General features: G+C 42.8%; 1 protein-coding gene and 1 long non-coding RNA gene across 13 annotated transcripts in view; one reads left to right on the plus strand and one right to left on the minus strand.

Annotated features, from left to right (window-relative positions):
- ZNF385D (zinc finger protein 385D) overlaps window positions 1-26035 on the plus strand; it is a 410947-nt gene that overhangs the window by 369183 nt on the left and 15729 nt on the right. The window lies entirely within an intron of this gene.
- Window positions 1-26035, minus strand: part of LOC118091789 (uncharacterized) — a 145662-nt gene that overhangs the window by 72417 nt on the left and 47210 nt on the right. For both annotated transcript variants that reach the window (XR_009558378.1, XR_004693440.2), the window contains exon 3: window positions 3864-3938. This is a non-coding gene — a long non-coding RNA (uncharacterized LOC118091789). The remainder of the gene's footprint in view (window positions 1-3863; window positions 3939-26035) is intronic.

Genomic DNA, 26035 nt, shown 5'->3' on the forward strand with positions numbered 1-26035 from the left:
TTTCCGTGGCACTGTGGGTTAAACCACAAAGCCTAGGGCTTGCCAATCAGAAGGTCGGCAGTTCGAATCCCCGCGACGGGGTGAGCTCCCATTGCGCGGTCCCTGCTCCTGCCAACCTAGCAGTTTGCAAGCACGTCAAAGTGCAAGTAGATAAATAGGTACTGCTACAGCAGGAAGGTAAACGGCATTTCCGTGTGCTGCTCTGGTTCGCCAGAAGTGGCTTTGTCATGCTGGCCACATGACCTGGAAGCTGTACACCGGTTCCCTCGGCCAATAACACGAGATGAGCGCCGCAACCCCAGAGTCGGTCATGACTGGACCTAATGGTCAGGCATCCCTTTTACCTTTACCCTAACTTGTTTCCTTTCCTATTTACCTTTTAGTAAAGCAGCTTTTCATCTTTATTGTGTTCTGTTTCCGAAATAACAGGGCAAAGCTGTTCCACCTCAACAGAAGTGGCCCCAGACAGAATCAACCATAGGGCTGTCTATTTTGTCATTGCAGTACAACCTTTTGCCACATTTCAAAGGAGAAAATGCTAATGTTGGTTGTTCCAACATTGTGGGCAACCTACATAAAATCTTGTTGATGGATCAAACATGCTTCTCCTATTAGCTACATGTGCAGTCAACATAGCATTCAGTTACTGCCATGTCCAAAATTGTAAAGGAGCATAGCTGCCAAGTTTTCCCTTTTCTCGCGAGGAAGCCTATTCAGCATAAGGGAATTTCCCTTTAAAAAAGGGAGAACTTGGCAGCTATGTAAAGGAGTAACTTCATATAATCTGGATCCTCAGGTCTCGTGTATTTCCCACAAATAGTTTTATTCCTATAACAAAATAGCAACATACCAAGTGGCCCCAGTGCCCAGTCTTTTCATTTCATTGCTTCTTGGCTCGCCGTTTTATGCAGCCTTTGCTCTCTCCTCTCAAGAGCTTGCATATCTATTCCTTTTCTCTCTCTTTTTCGTAACTCACAGCACTGAATCTGGCTTCCAGATGCCTACTTCTGCTCACTGCTGGCAGCGCTATCATCTTTTAATGTGTGCACTTAATCAAAATAAACCAAACCAAGGGATTTCAAGACTTCAGAGTTATTTATTTTTATTAGTTAAAATACAAATTAAAACCTATAGCCATCCACCCATAAACCTATTAGAAAGCGGTGGCCAGATGGCAAATAAAAGTTAAACCTTTTCACAAATGGCCCCTTATTTTATTGATATTGCATATGTTGCTGATTTAGAGCAGCCAATTGCCTCACAGGAATCATCCCATAAGACAGCAGAATACTGTTTCTTGGGGTTTTCTGATAATGCTGTAGGGAGTGATTATTTGCTGCTAGAAGGGCCTGAGTGGATGTGACATAATTTCATTGCGCCACCAATTTTCTGCAGTTCTGTGAACTGTTGGATGCTTTCCTGTAACAAGTATGTTCTTTTCCAGCCTAAAAGCTTGTGTGGAATGGCTCTTGCATTCGTCATTGCCATTTGTATTTAAATGTTTGTTTAATCAAGAGAGAGCACTAAAAATAGTCCCCGGCTGTTGGGATGAAGTTACTAAAATGAGCTCTGCTGAAACATTTCACAATAGTTGCTTAAATACCAAAATTTTCATTCTTCAGATGTAACAATTAAACCCATTAGCTTGCTGATGTCATTGCCTCTAAATTTAAATCAAGGAACATTTTGCCCAGGCCTGTTGTCTTTGCAAGCTCCCTTCTCCCCCCCTCCCTTCGCTAAACCCTCTCAAGTATAAATTAAATCATTAGTAAGGATGGATGCGAGAGGGAGGCCACTTCTGTTCTATTATATTTCATTGAGTGGTTTAACTCATGGTAGTTAAGTATACCAAGTGCACTGCCCACAGTGCATATTAATCACATTCCTCATGTTACATTTCAGGACTGTAGTGCTTAATTTTAGTGGCAGCTCAGCTCTGTCCTACACTGAAATCTGCTTTAGTTAAAAGTTGGGAGCTTAAATTAACCATATTATGCACTAGTTGGGAAGCCTTTGCCTGCATCTGAGTGCACACCCGTCGTCACCGAGTTCCCAGAAACAAATTCTGAACATCTGGGTTTCTGAGATAGGATTCACCTCTTCACCGAAACTCCATCTTTTCACACAGTAACCACATTGCGGTCGTAACTCTGGTGTGGTAACAAATGGTGAACCTTCTCCAGGTGCAAATATTTTCCCAGCTAATGCATTACAATATGGTTGCTTTAGATCCCAGTTTCTAAAACTGATTTAAGGTAGAGGTGACAACCGTCAAAATCAAGCAGTTCCATATTCCTCCAGCTGTTGGAGTGAATTATACACATAAAAAGAGACAAAAGTTATATTGTGCTTTTCTTCCTACGATGGACAACTTTAGTACATAATAGTACATAATAATAATAATAATAATAATAATAATAATAATAATTAATAAACATTTTTGCTACCACTGAAATCCATTCATGTGGTCCAATGGAGCTATCCCAAGTGGAGCAGGGCATATTCCAGTTGGGCCTCCTATGATGATGTAAAGTGGGGTTCGGGAACCCTTTGCAGCCTAAGAGCCACATTCCCTAATGTGCGCCTTCCAGTGGCAGGCAGTTTGAAAGACGAAGGTAGGCAGGGCAACAGATGTGACTCTCATCTTTGTGGAGGAGGCCGCATTCCAGTCACACAGAAACCAGGGGTTTCTCTACATACATGTATTCAGGCAAGCAAGAGCAACTATCATAAGGAAATGCTCTAGCCAGGCAAAAACACTTGAGCTGGATTCAGCGCAAGGCCAGTGAAGGGTGTTGCCCAGGGGAGGGGCATGGCCTGAAAAGGGCCCCAGGTCTGAAGTCCCCCACCCCTAATATAAAGGAATCCTCAGTTGCTTGCTGTGACCATTTTTGTGAAGTGCTTGAAAAACAAAGTCATTGTCCTCTCACTCCTGGACAGAGATAATCTGGAGGTGGTTATCCATGCACCCCATAGTGCACTGAGCATGAAGATGCCTTTTCCAAATCCTTTTGAAACTGCAGCTAGGCTTCTAACTAAGACTGAACCCTTTTAACCCACCCACTCTCTTTGCCCTTACTAAGACTTGTTATAGAGAATATATTCACTGGTATGTAAATAGCTATGCCGACTGCCAGTCCGTTTCTGAGTGCAGTTTTGAGTGCTGGTTATGATCTACAAAGCTCTAAATGATTTTGGACCTGGCTGTTTGAGGGAGCACCCTTTTTGACATCAAAATCCTGCCCAAGTCCTATCTTCTTGATGGAGATGTTTATCTTCCCACCTCGCCATCTGAGGTTACACAGGTGATGACTAGAGAGATCCGTATTTTGGTGTGGTTCTGGCATCTGTTGAATTCCCTCCCCATGGAAGCTGCCTCTGTGTCAGGCCTACTGTCCCTTGGACACAAACTACTTCAGAACACTTTGGCACTGATTTTAGCGTATTCCACTGGGTTTCAATTGTGTTTGGGTTGGTTTTTTTCTTTTTTTAAAAAAATTGCTTGTCAGTTGTACACTGTCATAAGAATTTATAGAAACTTTATAGCTAAACAAAAACAAATGAATAAGATAACACCACAAAGTGTGTGTGTGTGTGTGTGTGTGTGTGTGTGTTGTGTAGTAAGTCTATTATGGTTATTTGTGCCTATAAATATAGCCCCATGTTAGAATAGAGAAAATAAATCCATGTTTAAAAATGGTCACTTAAACACTAATGTTGCCTTTCCATGATGCATTTCTGTTTTACCTTGACAAGAATGACAACCAAGAAAGAATTGCATGCATTTGTCACCCTATGGCGACATAGGGTGTAGTAAAATATTTATGCAAAATATAGATAATGTTGAACTCAGATGAAATCACCTGGTTTCATTCCTCATCGGTCAAAGAATACTTGAAAATTGAGGCATGAGATGTTGCTGCCTGTCACAGGTTGCCCTATAACAAAAAAAGGTGATAAAATAAGCACCAGCTATTTATAATTTGAAAACATAATAAGACTCTTGATGTTGCATTGATTACTGAGACCTGGCTAGATAAAGCACCCGAGACAGTACTGTACAGCTCATTCTGGATGTGTGTTCAGTGCAGGTTAGAATTGGGCCATCATGAACCTTCATCATGAACCCTAATCTTTAAAAGCACGGTGGATAGTCAGAAGTGTCTCTGGGGGCAGCTGGTTGCAGAGCTGGAAATAATAGATCAGTGTCCCAGAAACTAACTGAGAAAGGAAAGTGGAAACCCAGGAAAGCCTGAGATTCTGAATTCTTGCTACCCAGATGGGTTTTTGGCACTTGTTACAGAGACACTCTGTGGAATTGCCTAAGATTGTGAGAGAGAGCTCCTTCTATAGGCTGCCACTGCAAGTTCTAAAACCAATGTGGTACCCGCCACAAGTTGTTTGACTCCCATCATCGCTGACTGTTACTCATGCTGCCTGGGGATGATGGAAACCATAGTCCAAAATATCTGGAGGACACCATGGTGGTAAATCTGTGTCTCCTCCTTCCCACTGATGTCAGTTTCCACTGTTGCAGGTCAGTTGGAAATCCTCAAGGACCCTAATGTAAAAGTACAGAAAAGGCACATAGCATAACCCTCCACAGAAGCTGGAAAGTTATTCAAGTTACAGACCAAAGTTAGGAATGATGTGCATTTGACAACAGTCACAGAGTAAATGGACGTTGTTGTTGTTGTTGTTTAGTCATGTCCGACTCTTCATGACCCCATGAACCAGAGCACGCCAGGCACTCCTGTCTTCCACTGCCTCCCACAGTTTGGTCAAACTCATGTTCGTAGCTTTGAGAACACTGTCCACCCATCTCGTCCTCTGTCGCCCCCTTCTCCTTGTGCCCTCAATCTTTCCCAAGATCAGGGTCTTTTCCAGGGAGTCTTCTCTTCTCATGAGGTGGCCAAAGTATTGGAGCCTCAGCTTCACGATCTGTCCCTCCAGTGAGCACACAGGGCTTATTTCCTTCAGAATGGATAGGTTTGATCTTCTTGCAGTCCATGGGACTCTCAACAGTCTCCTCCAGCACCATAATTCAAAAGCATCAATTCTTTGGCGATCAGCCTTCTTTATGGTCCAGCTCTCACTTCCATACATTATTACTGGGAAAACCATAGCTTTAACAACAGTCACAGAGCAAATGGAGGTAGCCATGTAATAATGAAAAGAAACCTAAAGAGGCAGAATTACATGATTGAGAAATGGACTGATGTAAAGAAAGGTAGTGTACAAGTTGGAGGAAAATTACTTTATTAAAGCTCTCTGTACTTGTTACACTGTTTGTACAGCTGCTTCTAATCTGGAACATGTATAATGCGGGTTTGTTGAAAGGACTTTAAGAAGGACGAAAAAGTTCCAAGAGCTGAATAGCAAAACAAAAACAAAAACCATTTAATGTCTTTGAGCTATCTTAAGGGCAAAGGGAGTGGGTGGGTTAAAAGGGTTCAGTTAATACATATAGACACACCAAAATACTTAGGACAGTGAGGCTTTATGTGTATACTGCTGGGTGATTTGAAGTACAGGAATGCTGCATTCCAATTTCTAGAACACAGACCCTCCAAGTGTCCCTATTTCCCAGGGACAACAAAATATTGGTTTAAAAATGATATAGAATAAACACCTATGGCATAGATTTTTTTTTAAAAAAAACAAATTAATAAGGAAGCACTGTTGATTAAACATCCCTAGGACTAGGCTGCCCCTTTCATTATTTTAATAGGATAATTTAAGCATGCATTTAACTTTACTGGGGACATGGGTGGCACTGTGGTCTAAACCACAGAGCCTAAGGCTTGCCGATCAGCAGGTCAGCGGTTCGAATCCCTGCGACGGGGTGAGCTCCTGTTGTTTGGTCCCTGCTCCCGCCCACCTAGCAGCTCAAAAGCACATCAAAAGTGCAAGTAGATAAATAGGTACCACTCCGGCGGGAAGGTAAACAGCGTTTCCGTCCGCTGCTCTGGTTTTGCCAGAAGCAGCTTAGTCATGCTGGCCATATGACTCGGAAAAACTGTCTGCGGACAAACGTCGGCTCCCTCGGACTTAACTGTCAGGGGTCCTTTACCTTTACCTTTTTAAACTTTACCAAGGGAAACAATGGGGTGTAAAAGCACTTAGCTTTGGGCTGCACTGTCCTGTTTATTTTCCTAGATTATTTAGTTTTAATGTTGGATCATTGGCAACTTACTTTACTTTTATTGGGACAACTGCCCTAAATGGAGGAGAGAAATCCCCTTTTAGAACTCTACAGTCAGGTCAAATGTGTGCAGAAACAAGCCCCCGAACAAAGCATGCATTTATATGCTGTGCTCTGCCTCTTGACCTGTGCGCTCCCTTTCAGAGTGGTTTTCAGGCCACATTTCCTTCGTGAAAGCATTTGAACGGTTTGGGCCTGATCCATCTTTACTTGGCAGTTGGTTTCATAACATCCAGTTCTGGGCCCGCATTTGTTTGTTTTTTTGCTGCTGCTTTAGAGGCAGCGTGGTACTAAAAATAGATGTGGCACCCCACACAAACGACCCAAACTGCAGCTCCAAAACTACCTTGGCCTAATCGCTTGCCATCTTTGCATCAAAGCTCGAAAGCCTCCTGGAAGTTGTGTACTAGTCAGCTGTGAATTACTGAGCTGAGTATTGGTAATTATTTCATTTGGGGCTGCCGTTTGGCAAAAGGTCGAGTTAGGTGATTTGACTGACGTTTCTGTCAGTTTCAGATTTTTTGAAACTACGCATGGGGTCATGTTCCATCTCCCTTCCCGATGACCTCATAAAGAGGAAGTCTCAGTATGAGAATTGTCTTAGAGGCTGGCTTTGAAAAGAGGAACGCGGTCGCAGCTGTGGCTCATTAGGAAGCTGAAGGGCAGAGCTGACATCTGGGATCCATTAAGGGCAAAATGGAAGACGGGAGCATCTTCTCCACTTGCAGCTTAAAGCATTCGCCACTTAACATGTACAGTTTGTTTAATAAAAGCCCCGCAATCCATTAACTCAGTTTTGTTAGCGATTGTTTCATGCTCCTTGAATAATGCGTGAATCAATGTGTCCTCATTAACGGATGTTTCTGTTTTGTCCTTTGATTGCTCTGCTTTGAAAGTAAAGCACGCACAGCACATGAATGTGCACTCGTCTGATGCTCAGGGGACCCGGTCATGATGGCTGAAAACGGATAAACTCTTCGTTGACGCCATTTAGCCACATACAATCCTCACAGTCCAAGTTGGTAAAGGATGGATTTTGTTTCTTTCACTGCGTTTTTTTTGGCTGAAGTGGCGGTTATTTTCTGCTTTTAGCCCCTGTTCACACAACCAAGCAATTACCCTGCCATCCCTTTAAATCAGTCTAGTGCCAAACTACTGTGTCAAGTTGTTTTTGTGCCGCAACCTGTCTCACACCATTGCACACCCTTTTATGGAATGGTTTGTGGGCCAATGTTGGAAATCCAAGAATCTGGAGGTTGAACAACTTCACATGAATTGCTCACCAGGCGTAGTACTCTTGTCACTGTTAATTGGCCTTGAATAACTGTGAATGTACAATAATTTGCAGAGGGGTGGCAAAATCAGCAAAGAGTCTTATTGCATTTTGAAGACTAACAAATGTGTTACGGCATAAGGTTTTGTGGACTATAGGCCTCTTCAACAGATTCACGAAGCGTTATCGTGATTTACCGGTATATTGAAAAAAGGGGGGCAGAGAAGTGGAGTGGAATTATAAACAGTGCCAAGTCAGGGGAAAATGAAATACCGAAAAATACATGTAGTGACATTTGTGTAATTAACAGAGGTAATTCATGGAACTACTTTTGATGACTGCGCTGAGGCTGGACAGTGCTGCTAGCTTTTATGCCTTGCCAGCCATGAGGGCAGGTGTGCAGCCAATGCCCTCCCAGACTGCAAGGCACACCCACTAGGGAGGCGACTGATTGGCCCATTTAAGAACTTGTATTGGGGTTGAACCAAATGTCCAGGCAACCGGGGGAACTTGAACCGGAACTTGAACCAAATGTCCAGGCAACTGGGGGAATTTCCCTAATGGCCGCCTGGACAGGTGTGCTCTGCTCTGCCTGACCAGGGATGGCGACCAAGTACGAGAGCCTTCAACAGGCACCCACCCAGGAAAGTATAAGCGTCCATTCTGGCATTAGTGAGCCAATTAATGTATACAACGTGCTAAAAAGCCTTTGTCTTCAAGTGAGAACACTGAACCTCTTGATCCATTGCAATGGTGTCGCAGTCTCCCTTTGAAGTTACTTACAGTGTTCTCGGATTTTGAAATGCTCTGTCAATGGCTTTTGAATATTGCAGCCTAAATACATTCATGTACCACTTTTTAAAAATAAAATTCAAAATGACTTGTGTAGAAATGCAGTTTTACACTATTAATAATAAAGAAGAATCTGAAATTAATATACCAACTAGGAATGAGAAGCGCTCTCAAATGTTTTAAAGGTGAATGGTGTTGGGTATATGGAGACATCACAAGGGAGATTGTTTTGTAGATAAATCACCAAGGAGATGATTCTGCAACTGATAGAGCTCAAAAACCCTGCTCATACTTTGCTAATGTTGAATCATGCACCAGTATATTGTATAATTACAGATGTGAGTCATAACACTGTCATTCCTTTGTACTGTATTGCCTACCACAATACAGTGCTGATCAGTTGAACAAAATATATTATTCGAAAGCAATTTGCTATATAAATGAAATATTTTAATTGCTCTGAAGAAAAGAGAAACATAGAAACTCTGATTTCTCAAGTACTACTGGTTAGTGTGATTCAACAGCTAACCCTGGGAAGTGTTGTTTTTTAAGGGAGCTGAAAATTGTTAGGATAATCCTAGTCTCCGCACAGAACTACAATTCTCAGAGGGATTAATTGTTAATATACCTAGTTGGTATATTAAAGGATCACCTAGCAACTGTCAGCACCCTTAACAGCACCTTTTCCAGGGTTATTTGGGGGAAGCCATGCCTGTTAAAAGTGGTATGATACAAGTATAGTGCTGCTGGGGACATAATGTGGGTTGTGATTTAACACACATCCAGACCATAGATTATGCTTGACCATTTTTATGCTCTTTCTTTTTCTTTGGGGGGGGGCTCCCCCCACTGCTTTAACCGGTAACTATATTTATTATTTCAAAACAGAAACTGTTTCTTAAAGGTTTTTTTAAAATGAACTCTATTTAAACTCTTTGTAGTATTCATGTCCTTGCCTTTCCAGCCGTTCAGAATATTTCTTAAATGAATACAGGTTGGTCTTCTCTTGGGAGATAGGCATATTAAGGTTGGGCAGATAAAACACCAGCAATAATCTTGAGAACCCTGGATCCAAGTATGAAGCACCTCTTATATCATTAGAAGTGCAAACACAGAGTTTAAGAGACAATTCTGTCATTGCTCTGAATGTGGTGTGGAGCCTTGTGCCTAGTTTCGCTGGAATTGCATGACACATCAGCCTTCCATGAATATTGCATGTGTTTGTGTTTTTCTCATAAATTTAATAGGTTTTCATAACAGTTTGTCAGGAAATTGTTGTGGTTGACTGCACTTATTATTTTGGATGAGAATCCTTGGTGCAGTGTTGTTACACTGTATACATATAGCAAAGGGAGGACTATTAATTTGCTTTAATTGAATCATTGTAAGTGTTCACTTCTCTCTCTCTCTCTCTCTCTCTCTCTCTCTCTCTCTCTGTGTGTGTGTGTGTGTGTGTGTGTGAGAGAGAGAGAGAGAGAGAGAGAGAGAGAGTGCTTAGAATGGTAATTTTTAGTTGGTAAATTAAAAATAAATTACAATATCCTTTGCTCACAAATCAGTAGCTTATGAAACTCAAAGACATCAACATACTTTTCGAATTCATTAAACTCTGTACTGCACAAGGGCGTAGGCAGGATCAAAACTAGGGGGGGGGCAAGCCATGATCATTCAGGGGCGGGGCCACAAAGTGGGAACGTGGGCGGGGCTACAGGGCCAGCTGGCCTGGTGACATCGTGGTGGCGGCAGCGGCGGCAGCGGCCACCTTGTGCTTCTGGGGCTGGCAACGGCGGCGGCTACCCTGCTTGGCTGGAGAGGACGGGAGGGTCGGGCAGGCAAGAGGGGGTGACAGGGTGGGCGAGGGCAAGGCACGGCCGCAGTCACGACGGCTCCGAGGCGTTGCTGCATATCAGCATAATATTTCAACCATGTTGTGGGTTCAAGCCCCACCTTAGGAAAAAATTCCTGCATTGCAGGGGGTTGGACTAGATGACCCTTGTGGTCCCTTCCGACTACAATTCTATGATTCTATTGATATATTGCCATAGCATATGCATCATTCTGCTTTCTTGAATTGTCCTACTCCTAGGCATAGCAGCCAACTCCTAGAGGCCTAGGTGCCTCCCCCCCCAATTACTAGTAAATACCGTATGTGAAAGAGTCATCCCCCCCATGTTGATGGGCTTTCTATGTGGGGCTTATCTGCCCCCCCCCCATATTTTATTAAGAATGGAAGAGGGAGGGAAGGAAGGAAGAAATAGAGAGAGGGATAACTCATATTTGTGGGTGCCTCTGGGTGACGCTGTGATGCTGGAACTCTGCAGCAAGGGGACGGGAGGGTCAGGCAGGCGAGAGGGGATGGCAGGGCGGGTGAGGGCGAGGGAAGGCACGGCCGCAGTCACGACAGCTCCGAGGCGTTGCTGCATATCAGCATAATATTTCAACCATGTTGTGGGTTCAAGCCCCACCTTGGGGGGAAAATCCTGCATTGCAGGGGGTTGGACTAGATGACCCTTGTGGTCCCTTCCGACTACAATTCTATGATTCCATTGATATATTACCATAGCATATGCATCATTCTGCTTTCTTGAATTGTCCTACTCCTAGGCATAGCAGCCAAATCCTAGAGGCCTAGGTGCCTCACCCCCCCCAAAGAAATTACTGGTAAATACTGTATTTGAAAGAGTCACCCCCCCCCATTTTGATGGGCTTTCTATGTGGGGCTTATCTGCCCCCCCCCCCAGTATTTTATTAAGGATGGAAGAGGGAGGGAAGGAAGGAATAATAGAGAGAGGGATACCTCATATTTGTGGGTGCCTCTGGGTGATGCTGTGAAGCTGGAACTCTGCAGCAAGAGGATGGGAGGGTCGGGCAGGGGAGAGGGGGTGGCAGGGCAGGCGAGGGCGAGGCAAGACAGGGCCGCAGTCTCGATGGCTCCGAGGCGTTGCTGCATATCAGCATAATATTTCAACCATGTTGTGGGTTCAAGCCCCACATTGGGGAAAAATTCCTGCATTGCAGGGGGTTGGACTAGATGACCCTTGTGGTCCCTTCCGACTACAATTCCATGATTCTATTGATATATTACCATAGCATATGCATGATTCTGCTTTCTTGAATTGTCCTAGGCATAGCAGCCAACTCCTAGAGGCCTAGGTGCCTCCCCCCCCCAAAGAAATTACTGGTAAATACTGTATTTTAAAGAGTCCTCCCCCCCATGTTGATGGGCTTTCTATGTGGGGCTTATCTGCCCCCCCCCAGTATTTTATTGAGGATGGAAGAGGGAGGGAAGGAAGGAAGGAATAGAGAGAGGGATAACTCACATTTGTGGGTGCCTCTGGGTGACGCTGTGATGCTAGAACTCTGCAGCAAGAGGAAGATACCGGTACACCTGTACAGGAGCCTTGTAAGCAGCTTTCTCTCTGCTTGATTTACAGCAGGCACGTCCAACAGGTAGATTGTGATCTACCAGTAGATCACTGGATGTCTGTGGTAGATCACTGCTAGATCACTGGCACCCCTAAAAAAAGCTCACCCAAATTTTTCCTCCTCCCTAAAAAAAGCTGAACTATGACCTGAAGCCCTAAACAAAAATGGGCCTCCCTCCCTCCTAAAAGAAGCTCAACAAGTTTGACCTAAACCCCCCAAAACAGGGCTTCCCTTCCTTAAAAAAACTCAACAGCTTTGAACTGAACCCCTCAAAAGGGGGTAGATCACTCCCAGTTTTTAACTCTGTGAGTAGATCAGAGTCTCTTGGGAGGTGGCCACCCTTGATTTACAGTATACAGATGCAGGAGGAGGGGCAGACTGGAACACCAATGCTTTTTATAAACATCACTGTGTCTATCAAAGCTACAGCCCCCCCTTCTTATTCACTTCCTTTTAGCCTTGCAGGGCCACCTTAGTCAAATTGAATCCTCTGCACCCTCATTAAATCGCCAATAGAACTGTTAATGCGATCCCTGAATGCCCATTAACAACTCCCACTGAATAACAATAGGGTGAATAGGGTGGACCTTGCCTGAAGGGATATTCTGCTCCATTGTCTTAACTGCTTAAGTACTGGTAGCCACTTTGCTTTATTTATTTGATGTGTTTTTGTTACAGCTGTGTTCCCGCCCCCAGCAAGTGGAGAGCTGCTCTTGCTAAAGCAAAGCCCTTTCCACTTCAGTTTTTGGAGGGGCAAAGTATTGGTTATGGTCTGTAAAATACAATATTTTTTTGCTTCTAGGGGGGGGGCAGCTGCCCCCTCCTGCCCCCCCTGTCTACACCCATGGTACTGCATGGCAAACAAGACTATTACTACTAAAGGTTGTACTATGTGCGAAGTCCCAGCTACACCATTGTCTAAGTAAGCAACGTTAACAGAACATGGGTGGAATGCAAGTTTGACCCATAGGTTAAATGGAGTGAAAGCTGTGTGAATTTGATAGGTGATTTAACAGCAGCTGCTGATACTAGTTACATAAGCCATTCTAAATCAAAAGTATTGGTTATGAAGTGACAGCCTGCAAGATACTGGAACTATCATATAAAAAAGAAGGAAGAGAATTTCAAAGAACAATTGGCTATACATTCAGCATCAGAAAGCAGAAACCCGACAAACTCAAGATTCGTGAACTATGAATGTCCTCAGATAGCAAGTCATTTCGGCAAATTGAAAACCTTCCTGTACACTCATACCTCTAGTTACGTTCACTGCAGGTTGCGTACATCACAGGTTACGAACTCGCCGAACCCGGAAGTGCCGGAACAGGTTATTTTTGAGATAATTGCCTAATAGGTAATTATCGATAAAACAGCTTTGTGAGACAGAAGGTAGCAGTCCCCTTCTGCCTACTGTCAATACTTGCTGCGTAGCAGAATTGCGTAGCAGACTTGCCCAGTCTGCTTCCGTCAGTTCATCAAGCCTCTGCTTTAAAAAGCCCAGAAACTTTTCCTTTTAAGTTCAGATAACATTCCGTAGCAGCGGAAAGCTTTATCCAACTTTTTTGTGCCTGTGAAATAATTCACGTCGACTTCTTGGCTCGTTAAAACAAAGAAAATTTATTAAGGCTCTCAGCCCAGGGTATTTTGCTGCATCCCGGCTGAAAGCTGCGACACAACAGAACAAGCAAAACATGAGACGTTTCACATACAGGGAAATTACAACAGCACAAAGCACATCACATTCCTGAGTGAACACGTCATAGGCCTGCGATTGCAGGGCAAACGCTGGGCTGGCTATCTCCCGCAGCTCACATTACTTCTGGGTTCAGCGATTCGCGCATGCGCAGACGCACCAAGTGACATCACGAGCTTGTGCAGAAGCGCCGAATCGCGCATTGAGCATGTGCCGATTCAGGGCTTCAGGTTTCATACTGCTCTGGATGCAAACGGGGCTCCAGAATGGATCCCGTTCGCATCTAGAGGTACCACTGTATGTTCAAAAATGACACAATCCAACCAAAGTTAGGCACTTTAAAACTCCATTGATTACAATGGGGAGAGGTTTATGTACATCTTCAACTTTCACATTGGCATCCATTGAAATGACAGTGCTCAAGTTGAGTAGACAATGCCCTATGGGTATTATATTTGAAATTAAAAATGTAAACATTTCAATTATGCAGTCTTTAATTGAGGGTTTTTTGAAAGAAAGAAAGAAAGAAAGAAAGAAAGAAAGAAAGAAAGAAAGAAAGAAAGAAAGAAAGAATCTATGGTTTCTTGAGAGAGCCATTGATCAGTTAGTGTCACTTTGATTAAACTTCAAACATGATGCTACCATCTCTGAAATTCACATGCAAAACAACTTACATCTTTGCTTCTACAAAATGAGTTCTAAAGGTACAAAATGCCTTTGCTTCTACAAAATGAGTTCTAAAGGTTTGGAAAACAAATCAACCATTGTGAAACTGTAGTGCACGATGCAATGCACGGTAAGAGAGGCTGATCCTGGAAATCAACCTTCATTCACATAAAGCAGGGGTCAGCAAACTTTTTCAGCAGGGGGCCAGTCCACTGTCCCTCATACCTTGTGGGGCGGCCAGACTATATTTTGGAAAAAAAAAATATATGAACGAATTCCTATGCTGCACAAATAACCCAGAGCTGCTATTTTAAATAAAAGCACAAATTCTACTCGTGTAAAAACACCAGGTAGGCCCCACAAATAACCCAGAGATGCATTTTAAATAAAAGGACACATTCTACTCCTGTAAAAACACACTGATTCCCGGACCGTCCACGGGCCAGATTTAGAAGGCGATTGGGCCAGATCCAGCCCCGGGGCCTTAGTTTGCCTACCCATGATGTAAAGGCTGAGGAATTTATAAGAAGCTCTTTGCTTAGGAACTACTTTTTAAAAAGTCCTTCCAGAAATCATAACCCCTTCTGGAACAGATGAAGAAAATATTTCTAAAGACAGGAAGGGAAGCTGTTTTAGCATTTCTGCCACTGGTGTGCTTTAAGTATTGTACTCTATGCCATAGATAGATATATCTCAAGGGTGTTTAGGTCAGCTTGTTTAGCAAATGTAAAGTGATCCATCATAAAAATAATACAAAAGAAATGGACTAAACATATGCTACTAGGGCAATCGTAAACATTTGTGTTCAGTTAAATTCAAGGAGTAACTAGCAGGCTAATTGTTATCAGTCTGCTACCCTGTTTTCTTAACGATGTGTTGACTGCAAGAGTAATGGAAATTATTAGGGGAGCACAAAAGGGGGTCATAGATTGTATTGCTTTAAAAGGTAAATTGAGCAAGGCACTGTCAGTGTTTTTGTTGACTTAATCTGAGATAGTATCCACAACATGCAGCTTTTAAACAAACCTGGGACATGCAGCACCAATTTTCTATTTTGAAACTTCCCAGCTACAAAAAAAACCTGTCCCGGTATAACCAGTGCAATGGTTTGCTGTTGAAACTTTGAACCGATTGACTGTAGCATAGCAGAAATAGGTAGATCACTTATTTGATCCAGTATTAACCTTACTTTAAAATGGTGCAGGGGCCAAGCCCCCTTACGCAGTGGGTTTCTCAATGTAAGAGGAACTCAGCAGTGCCTCTGGGCCAGCAGGTGTGTGACCTCCCCGCCCCAAATATTTTATTCAAGTTGGCACCCCTGACCTGGGCAAAATTAGGTTTTGATCTTTTAAGAGTGGAGTTCTTGACAAAGTATTTTAATGTCCACAAGAACAAAACTCAAAGCAGAATATCAGTAAATGGATAATAAGAACTAGTATTTGAGTCCCAGAGCTGAAGAACTATTAATCAGCAACCAAGCAATCAGAATGGAAATGGCAGGATTTAGTGGCTGACAGCTTAGTTTCAGTTAGGACTCTTTATATCCAATACCCCTCAGAGACACTTTTTGTTATGACTTATGATCAAACATTACAGCCTTCTTTTAGCGCATAATGAATAGCCAGCTTGACAGCCTGGTCACAACACTTTAAGTGTGCCTACAGCAAGGGAGTTGAATCTTTCCCTTTGAACGTGTTAAAAAGGCACCTTTCTTGAAATTAAATTCCATCAATCACTTTTCATTTTTCTGATAAAAACGCAACTTCGGACTATCTGACTTGTAGCAGCAGAAACAAGTATGAAACCCAACTTCTCTCCCTGAAAATCTTGCAATGGTCAGCTGTTCCATTAAATTTATGGTCCGAGACTACATCTTAGAATACTAAGGTACGTACTAATTCCTGCAATTCATCTGAATGCCGGCACTGAGTTACTCTGGTTGCCTTGCTCCTGTTTGGATGTTCTTGCTGTGACATCTCATCAGTCTTCATAAATCAACACAGGAAAATGATATAACTTCCCTTTTAATCAGTGCATGACATAAAATGGTCACTCAAGTGCTATAGGCAGGTTTCCGTAACACTTGCCCATTTGTAACTGCCTGTCCATAAGACAGGGCTCTAAAAACAACAACACCCTAGTGATTTTGATTGATGGGGACTGCAGTCCTATGCGCAGTTGCCCATTGAACACAGTGTGAGTTATTTCCGACTAAATATGCGTAAGATTTCACTGTGAATTAGAAAAGCTCACACTTTAAAATGGTCAATGTCTGTTTTGGAATATCAAGCTTATTGTATGTGTTTCCAACAGAACACCCAAAGGAAAAAGCAACAAAGTAGGTTTTCACTTGTGTTGTGAGAATTGTGAGGGGTGAGGTACAAAGAGTAGAAAGTGAGACTGAAAAGTGGTTTAACATTGAGTTGAATGCAATGGTACCCCTGCCTCTTGTTGCTTGCAAGAAAGGATGTGCATCCTAGAAATCTATGACAGTAACACTAATGTACGATTAAAAACACCATTTGGAGTTTATGTTCCTACTCTTAAAACCAACATTTTACGTGGTTAATCTTGCACTGCAGCCTCCCAAATAACAACACTGCTATCGAATCTCAACCCAGCACTTAACCTTGTGTTTAACCTTGAAGCCAGAGTCCAAATCGAAAATGTGTTTCTTTAACAGCGCAGCTGGGATGAAAATGAGTATGATCCTCTCTGCTCTTGATTGTAAGCTCTACTTTTAACGTTCAAATCATTGTCCTTTGTCCTGATTTTTAAAATTGATTTCCCCCCCTTCCTCACCACACAAGTCTCATTAATTAAATGGCAAGAGCAGCAGCTTGAGCCAGCAACACTTTCCCCTAAAGCTCCTTGAGCAGAGAGAGCCTTTCATTCATAGTTTCTGAAAGCAGTTTCTATTTCTGCCTCACTGAGGAGAAATCTATATTATAGGCTTGAAAGGACAGCTTCCAAATCTAGTCAAAACCAAGGTTACGTAAAATAGATCCAGAATAAATTGGTTCTCCTCCCCTCTCCTCACTCGTTTGCAGTCATCTTCCTTTAAACGACGTTTATCAGAAAAGTTCCCCAACTTCATAAAATTGCCTCATCCTTCCTCACCTTGCTTTCCACCCCCCCACCAGCTCTTCACCTCCAACTGTTGCACCTGCCAGTTTCGTTCAATTAACTTCAGCACGGATGCATCCCATTCCTGCAGTTAATTTCTTTCAGGATTGATGAACTGTGCATCGAACTGGAGGGACTCGTGGCTGAGACAGAATACAGATTCCATTACAAATCTGTGTACTACTAATTAATAAAAACAAGTCACTTCAAGACATAGTCAAATCAGGTTTCGCTGGAGAGCTCAAGGTACTGAAATTCCTGGCCTGGATGGATTTCTGTCTCCCTCCCTGCACTTTCCTACGTGTCCCTTTCTCCTTGCTTTCCTCCAACACAGTGATAGACTATCTGGGCTAAAATAAGGAGGCCTGTCCTATTTCCTTTTGCAACAAGAGCTGTTTCATGTGATACTTTTAGTGTTAATGTCCTGCAGTTCTAGGATTCACCTCCTTTCTTGCATGCAGCAAGGAGGGAAAAATGCTAATGGCATTCCCACGCAGCCCACATTATCTTCTCGCTCATGCCATGGGTTGCATCCTGAGTTGCCTTTTCACAAACAGAAGGACTTCTGCCACCCGCCAAAATGGATAGCAATTGGAAGAAGAGTAGGGGATGAAGGATAGCTCAGCATGAGACTCTTAATCTCAGGGTTGTGGGTTGAGTGAAAGATTCCTGCACTGCCAAGGTTTGAACTAGATGATCCACCTGGTTCCTTCCAACTATAGTTCTGTGGTTCTGTATGTTTCACCAGTGTCCCCTGCAGTCCCCTATGTGAACACCCACATTGTTTGAGAGGACCCCCCTCCAACCTTCGAGAGCAGATTTTCAAGAGCAAGGGCGCAGCAGGCGGAAAGAGAAATAGGTAGAAATTGCCTCTCCCACCTTCCACCAGCAGGTCTCTCGGGAGCTCCAGATCCAAGCTGATATTCATATGCACTGAGTATCACTGGGGATGTCTTCAATTTGTAGTTAAAATACTACAAACTTCATGTTTGTGATTAAGAGTTTGTTTAAACTTTTATTAGATTGTAGAAAGTATTGTTGCATTGCATCTGCATTCTACATAAGTGGCAAATTCTGGCAAATTCAGTTCATGAATTAGTGTTATTCCACGCACTGTGGATTTGCACAGCAATCTGTTCATGTAACAATCAGTGTTACATGCACTTCGTGAGGCACGGTTTATAGAGAGCTTTGTATTATAATTTAGAATTGATACAAGAATGCTGTTAAGAAAGCCCTGCAGAATTTGGACTGCCACTGTAATATGTATTGTAAAAGCACCCTTCCTCCTTTGTAGGACAAGACACTGTGCTCTTCACAATGTGCAGATTTTGAATACTGTTATGGGTTTGTAGGTGCCAGAATTTAATTAAGGCTTGGGGTGTCAGAAGCTAATTAAGATAGGTGTGTAGGTGATAGCTAGAACCATGTGTGTTCATGAGCTGTGTGTTAACCACTTTTAATCCTCTGGAATCAGTATGTGTGAAAAGCTAACTGTGTTAGGCAAACTTCCTGTATTAGAGATGTCTAAATCATAGGAAATCAACAAATGTTAAGAGCCAATTACGTCAGATTTCCTTTCGAGGTGTTAGCCTGGGGATAAGCCATTTAAGCAACACAAAGAATCAAAGGTGGATCTCATTTGCAAATGAGTGGACTTCCTCCCTCTCTCCCTCAACTGAGAGTTTTGTTTTCAAGACAATGCCAATGTTTCAGGGGAGAGCTTTTGGGATCGCAGTTAGGAAGCAGCAGGCTGGAGAGAGAGAGTCAGAGCAATGATGTTGGGACACCTATGGGAAAAGCCAGAGCCTCTTGGAGTATGCATGCTGTGCAGTCCTCCATCGTTGGCTCAGGTTGTATGTATGCGCAAATAAACCACATATCACAATGGCACCACAGCCTCTGCTGTGGCTCATTTCCCCCCAAAAGGAAACACAGACCCTGGGTAAGTGCCTAGAACCCCTGGGATCTTGCACAGTTGTGGAGATAGGGGTGACGTGTAACAATATTCTTCAAAGGTACAGACAAGTGGGTAATATTGCAATGTTTAGATCTAACGATTCCAGGTGTTTCCTCTATAAAAAGTACCAGTATGTTTTTTTCCTGTTTCTGCAAGGTAATACATTTGATGTACGTGGTACATTTGAACTAGTAAAGTAATGGAGAAATCCTAAGTTGGGTCGGGGGGAGGGGGAGTGGAGCAGCAGATCTACCTTCACATCCCATGCTCTGGTGCCAACCTGCTGGTACTCGTGAAAAAAACTGCAAGCAGCAGCTTTCTGCCCACCTGGGCACAGCTGGATCCTTCACCATAGGGGAAACCCAAAACCATTAGCAGCACTCCTCTTTGCCAATGGATGAGAGGGGGAAGCAGGAAGGCACCATCCCATCTTCTTCCAGCCATCAGCTGTGTGTGTGTGTGTGTGTGTTGTTGGTTAAATAATAAAAATTCTTTTTTCCTACAAAAAAATAAAAGTAGCTTTCCCTTGGCTTCTGTATTGCCAGAAATTGCATACCTCTATTGACACAATGACTCATCCTTAACTTTCCAGTCCTGGCAGAACTGAAGGCTCCCAAGGTTGCTCAAAAGCATCCACTGCTTTCAGGAGCTCCGATAGATTTTTTTTTATTCGTCAATTAACTTTCTATCCTCTCAAAGAAAACCAGAGCAGAAAAATAAAATAAACATTTAAAAACATGTTAAAAGTATAAAAATAAATTAAAAATAAATCACCAGCCACTTCTCATAGCGTTCTAACTGAAATTTAATTTTATAGCTTTAACTGGTTTTTGCCTTTTTGTATTGTATCCTTGTAAGTTATTTAGAGACGATTGTTTTTAAGCGGCATATAAATTGTTTGTATTAAAATTAAAACAGCTAATAATTGCAAGGTTGCTAGGAATAGTATCTTCCAGCCATCAAATCCCCAGGTAAATGGGAATGCTTTTAAATTCATCCCTAAGTGTAATTAGGCTGATGGCTACACCTCTGCAGGGAGGACATTCTCAGTGATGGAGAACCATCACTGAGAAGGCCCTGTCACAGGTCAGAGCCAACCAGACTGAGCCAGGAGGAATGAAAAATTCATCAACATATACCTTGGAGAAGGAACTGGCAAGCCACTCCAGTATCCCTGCCAAGAAAACTCCATGGACAAAGACAATAGGCATATAAAAGTTATGACGCTGGAAGATGAGCCCCTCAGGTCGGAAAGCGTCCAACATGCTACTGAGGAAGAGCGGAGGACAAGTACAAGTAGATTCAGAGCTGATGAAGTGGCTGGGCCAAAGCCGAAAGGACGCTCAGTTGCGGATATGCCTGGAAGCGAAAGGAAAGTCCGATGCTGTAAAGAAAAATATTGCTTAGGAACCTGGAATGTAAGAACCATGAATGGAGGTAAGCTGGATGTGGTCAAAAATGAGATGACAAGAATAAATATTGACATCCTGGGCATCAGTGAACTAAAATGGAAGGGAATGGGCGAATTCAGTTCGGGTGACTATCATATCTACTACTGTGGGCAAGAATCCCGTAGTAGAAATGGAGTGGCCCTCATAGTCAACAAAAGAGTGGCAAAAGCTGTAATGGGATGCAATCTCAAAAATGACAGAATGATCTCGATACGAATCCAAGGCAGACCTTTTAACATCACAGTAATCCAAGTTTATGCACCAACTACCGGAGCTGAAGAAAGTGAAATTGACCAATTCTATGAAGACCTACAACACCTTCTAGAAATGACACCAAAGAAGGATGTTCTTCTCATTACAGGGGATTGGAATGCTAAAGTAGGGAATCAAGAGATAAAAGGAACAACTGGCAAGTTTGGCCTGGGAGTTCAAAATGAAGCAGGGCAAAGGCTAATAGAGTTCTGTCAAGAGAACAAGCTGGTCATCACAAACACTCTCTTCCAACAACACAAGAGACGACTCTACACATGGATATCACAAAATGGGCAGCATTGAAATCAGATTGATTATATTCTCTGCAGCCAAAGATGGAGAAGCTCTATACAGTCAGCAAAAACAAGACCTGGAGCTGACTGTAACTCAGATCATCAGCTTCTTATAGCAAAATTCCAGCTTAAACTGAAGAAAGTAGGAAAAACCACTGGGCCAGTAAGATACAATCTGAATCAAATCCCTTATGAATACACAGTGGAAGTGAGGAACAGGTTTAAGGATTTAGATTTGGTGGACAGAGTGCCTGAAGAACTATGGATGGAGGCTCGTAACATTATACAGGAGGCAGCAACGAAAACCATCCCAAGGAAAAGGAAATGCAAGAAAGCAAAATGGCTGTCCAACGAGGCCTTACAAATAGCGGAGGAGAGGAGGCAAGCAAAATGCAAGGGAGAAAGGGAAAGATACAGGAAACTGAATGCAGATTTCCAAAAAACAGCAAGGAAAGACAAGAGGGTCTTCTTAAATGAGCAATGCAAAGAAATAGAGGAAAACAATAGAATGGGGAAAAACCAGAGATCTGTTCAAGAAAATTGGATACAGGTAGGTAGCCGTGTTGGTCTGGATCGAAGTAAAATAAAAAAATTCCTTCAGTAGCACCTTAAAGACCAACTAAGTTTTTATTTTGGTATGAGCTTTCGTATGAGCTTCTTCAGAAAATTGGAGACATGAAAGGAACATTTCATACAAAGATTACCATAATCAAGGACAAAAGTGGTAAGGACCTAACAGAAGCAGAAGACATCAAGAAGAGGTGGCAAGAATGCACAGAGGAATTATACCAGAAAGATATGGAGGTCTCGTACACCCCAGGTAGTGTGGTTGCTGACCTTGAGCCAGACATCTTGGAGAGTGAAGTCAAATGGGCCTTAGAAAGCACTGCTAATAACAAGGCCAGTGGAAGTGATGATATTCCAGCTGAACTATTTAAAATTTCAAAAGATGATGCTGTTAAGGTGCTACACCCAATATGCCAGCAAGTTTGGAAAACTCAGCAATGGCCAGAGGATTGGAGAAGATCAGTCTACATCCCAATTCCAAAGAAGGGTAGTGCCAAAGAATGCTCCAACTACCACACAATTGCGCTCATTTCACACGCTAGCAAGGTTATGCTTAAAATTCTACAAGGCAGGCTTAAGCAGTATGTGGACCGAGAACTCCCAGAAGTGCAAGCTGGATTTCGAAAGGGCAGAGGAACCAGAGACCAAATAGCAAACATGCGCTGGATTATGGAGAAAGCTAGAGAGTTCCAGAAAAACGTCTACTTCTGCTTCATTGACTATGCAAAAGCCTTTGACTGTGTCGACCACAGCAAACTATGGCAAGTTCTTAAAGAAATGGGAGTGCCTGATCACCTCATCTGTCTCCTGAGAAATCTCTATGTGGGACAAGAAGCTACAGTTAGAACTGGATATGGAACAACTGAGTGGTTCAAAATTGGGAAAGGAGTACGACAAGGTTGTATATTGTCTCCCTGCTTATTTAAATTAAATGCAGAATTCATCATGCGAAAGGCTGGACTAGATGAATCCCTAGCCGGAATTAAGATTGCCGGAAGAAATATCAACAACCTCAGATATGCAGATGACACAACCTTGATGGCAGAAAGCGAGGAGGAATTAAAGATCCTTTTAATGAGGGTGAAAGAGGAGAGCTCAAAATATGGTCTGAAGCTCAACATCAAAAAAACCAAGATCATGGCCACTGGTCCCATCACCTCCTGGCAAATAGAAGGGGAAGAAATGGAGGCAGTGAGAGATTTCACCTTCTTGGGCTCCTTGATCACTGCAGATGGTGACAGCAGTCACGAAATTAAAAGACGCCTGCTTCTTGGGAGAAAAGCAATGACAAACCTAGACAGCATCTTAAAAAGCAGAGACATCACCTTGCCGACAAAGGTCCGTATAGTTAAAGCTATGGTTTTCCCAGTAGTGATGTATGGAAGTGAGAGCTGGACCATAAAGAAGGCTGATCGCCGAAGAATTGATGCTTTTGAATTGTGGTGCTGGAGGAGACTCTTGAGAGTCCCATGGACTGCAAGAAGATCAAACCTATCCATTCTTAAGGAAATCAGCCCTGAGTGCTCACTGGAAGGACAGATCCTGAAGCTGAGGCTCCAATACTTTGGCCACCTCATGAGAAGAGAAGAATCCTTGGAAAAGACCCTGATGTTGGGAAAGATTGAGGGCACTAGGAGAAGGGGACGTCAGAGGACAAGATGGTTGGACAGTGTTCTCGAAGCTACGAACATGAGTTTGACCAAACTGCGGGAGGCAGTGCAAGACAGGAGTGCCTGGCGTGCTATGGTCCATGGGGTCACGAAGAGTCGGACACGACTAAATGACTAAACTACAACATACCTTAAGACTGAAGCATTTGCTACTGCAATGAATCAGATATCACCTACTCAGACTAAGTTTTGTGATAGGGAGCTCCCAGGCAAATCAGGTACAGTCTATCCCTTATGAACTGGTCTTGTTTGGCCCTTATGAGCTTCAAGTGTTCAAACCTGGCTCCTAATGATCTTAGGGGGCAGCTCTGGGATTCCATCAGTTTGAACACTGCAGTTAAACAATCCCTAGTATCAGCTCTTCTTCAATAAAGTATGTGCATTATGTAAGCCTCTCCTCTTTGTTTTTGTTATGCCCTGATGAGAGGAGCTTTGGTCCCCCTTTCCAAATTAAATGGGCAAAGACACCGCACAGCATCTTCTGGTTTTATTTTTCAGATCAGAACTAATTTATATAAGGCAAGATTGTAATTACAAAAAAAAACCTACAGAGAGGATTTATGTTCCTAGCATAACGAAAATTCAGAAAGGTATATTTGGGACACAAAATTAATCCTATGTGCTTAGCTCCTTTAAATAATTTTCCTCCTTTAGTAGGTGTCTTGCACTTTAATGGGGGGGGGGATAAGATACAATTTATGTACATTCTGGTACTGTTTAAGTATGAAAATAAACTTTTGGATTTATGTTTGCCACTTCACTCAAGGTTTACTCCTTTATAGACTTCCTAAGAGCTCTGTTTATAGTAGGATTAAGATCAGAAAGAGAACTGTTGTGAATTCTAATCACCCCTCTTTATTGGATGCTGACATCCTGTTCCATGCGATATTAGTGGTCCTGGCAGGGCCAAAGCAGAGTGGCGACACTTGCAAGAATGAACAATTACTGCAGGCCATTAGTATGAAAATAGCATGATGCAGCTTGCCCACATCACCAAAATAATTCATTTCACGTGTGTACTGAATGCATTTCTGACTTCCTTCCAGATCTCTGAGTCACTTCCTTATGTCTTCAAGGGCTGGGATGACACACTATAGCAGGGGTATCCAACTCCCAAGAGACTGTGATCTACTCACAGTTAAAAACTGGCGGTGATCTACCCTCTTTTGGGGGGTTCAGGTCAAAAGAGGAAAGAGGAAGGCCCGTTTTTAGGGGTTTAGGTAAAAGTTGTAGGGCTTTTTTAGGGGAGAGAAAAGCCCCATTTCTTTGGGGTGCAGGGAAAAATGTTGAGCTTTTTTAGGGGAGCCAAAGTTGTTGAGCTTCTTTGGGGGGGGGAGCCAGTGATCTACCACAGACATCCAGTGATCTACCGGTAGATCATGACCTACCAGTTGGACATGCCTGCACTATAGCAACAAATGCTGACGTAGTTCTTCAGATCCTAAGAGTGAAAGTGACTCGGGATTTGAGTACCATTTGGTTTTCAGTGCTGCCCCCACAGCAGGATATGTATTAAGACTGCAATATAATTGACTTAACTGGTAGGCTAATCAAATCCTCTTAAATGATCTTGTCAAGCTACAAAACTGAAGATGCGCCGAACTTGGACGAAGAACATATTCATATAACAGATGCTTCAACAGATAGGGGTGGTTATTTGAAATCATATCATTGCTAAGGCCTTTTCATGGTACCAAGGCTTTTGCTTGACATGGCACGGCATTTGATAATTGGGCCTGTGGTACTTTAACATCTTCTTTGTCAAAAGACAAAGATTTTGTATTTGCTGTTGAGACCAGAAAATGTTATTTCAGTGCTCCCCTTTTTGAAATGCACGTGCATGATGCGACAGGTGGTTTTAAGAGTCAAATTATGTTAACCAAATAAATTGATCAAGCGACACTGGGATGGAAAAGGGCAGGAGGGGTTTTCAAGGAAGGAATAAACGCTCTATTCTTTCTCCTTTTACTACGCTTCACACCTTTCCCCCAGAGAACATGACTGACTACTCTAATTATACTGCATGATTATATCTCCCGCCTATAGAGGCAATTTTTGTTTCACCTCTAGGGTTGTTAGAGCTGATTGTCTCCCTGCATGGAGAGATGACTTACACTTTAATCATGTTGAAGCCGTAGGTCTAAAAATTCCGAAAGGAAAATCACAGAATGAAGGAAAGAGAAACAGAATATATTCCTGCCGGTTGAAATGGAGGAATTGGTTCTGTGCTACCGGTTTACCTGCAGTATATTCCTGAAAAAAGCCTTGTTCAACCTAAGTATAAAACTCCTAAATATTATGGTTCTCTTCATTCTTCTCCCACAGGAGCTCATTCCACAAACTCAGAGTGTCTCAGAGTAAGAGCTGGTCCTCATTTGTTTCACTTCAGGGCTTCAGACAGATTGGGGAGGCGTATTTTGGCTGAACCCCAGAAGGAAAATGAAAGAGGAAAGGCAGAATGATTAAAGGAGAAGGCCAAAAGGGATTCAGGGGGAAAGGAGGGAGGATGACACTTCTAGCATGGGAAGTGCTTCTTGCCCTCTTCATTTTTTCTATTTTCCTTTCTTGTAACCCTTTTATAAACTGTTTTTAAAGCCACTGACTTGCTGATAGCATGGTGGAAAGCAGCAGAGCTCTGGTGGCTACAATTCTTCCTTCACA

This window comes from Zootoca vivipara, chromosome 12 (assembly GCF_963506605.1).
Source record: "Zootoca vivipara chromosome 12, rZooViv1.1, whole genome shotgun sequence".
In the NCBI taxonomy this organism is placed as follows: domain Eukaryota; kingdom Metazoa; phylum Chordata; class Lepidosauria; order Squamata; family Lacertidae; genus Zootoca; species Zootoca vivipara.